Raw genomic sequence first — 965 nt, 5'->3', positions numbered from 1 at the left:
ACCTGGTGCCATTTACAGGGCCTTTTCCTTTCAATTACCTTCATTTGACTAGGCTCCTGCTATACCCAGCTCACATGCCTGGCTTCTGCTCCCAGACTGACTTGTGCAGGTTATGTGGCCTAACTCTACGGGTATGTCTACACTACAAAATTAGGTCGATTTTATAAGGGCCAGATCTTGAAGCCCTGAAGCAAAGCTCCAATTGAAGTCAATGGATGAAGAAAGAGTCAAGACAACATGGAAGGACATTCGATAACCAGCATTATCCACATTCACCTCATCAGGCGCCTCTTTGCCCTGTTCACCGGGAGATTAGATCACTCTGGCATGGACCAAATTGGTTTCTGCTAATAATTTCTGTCTCTGCAACCTCTTCCCTCCACCCGCCCTTGCTTATGGTCTCCAGAGTTTTACTGACAACTGAATTTAGATTCACAGACCTGTAGTTTCCTGGTTTATATTCTTTCCTTTTTGTAAATTGTGAGGCAATCTGAGCCCTGCCCACATGTTTAGGTCTTGCACACTGTACACGCTACCAGGAACAGGCTTCCTACTACAAATGCGTCTAACAGGGGTCTGAAGACACCTGGATGGCAAAGGGTGTGCCATCAAACCTAGACAGACAGGGCCATGCATAGCGACTCTGCCTAGCATTCCATGGTGTACCCAGACAACCATGCAGGTCCCCAAGTTTTAGGTGTGTTTCTTCTACTCCCTGAGACCATTTGGGGGCAGAGGGGAGAGGTGACACGTTCAGAGCATCCACAAACTTCACCTAACAGCACAAAGAAAGTGGCATTAAAATACTAGGAAAGAAAAGTACTGAGAGAATCCAGAGGCAAGCCAGGTTAGAGTAAACTCCAAAGCAGAGTCCCTCCTCAGCTGCTGTCCCACTGCAGCGGGAGAACGCAGTAATCAGCACTCAGACATGCACACACCTTGTCTCACCAGTTATGGTATGCGGT

This window comes from Mauremys mutica, chromosome 13 (genome assembly GCF_020497125.1).
Source record: "Mauremys mutica isolate MM-2020 ecotype Southern chromosome 13, ASM2049712v1, whole genome shotgun sequence".
NCBI classification, from domain to species: domain Eukaryota; kingdom Metazoa; phylum Chordata; order Testudines; family Geoemydidae; genus Mauremys; species Mauremys mutica.
This window is presented reverse-complemented; position numbering follows the sequence as displayed.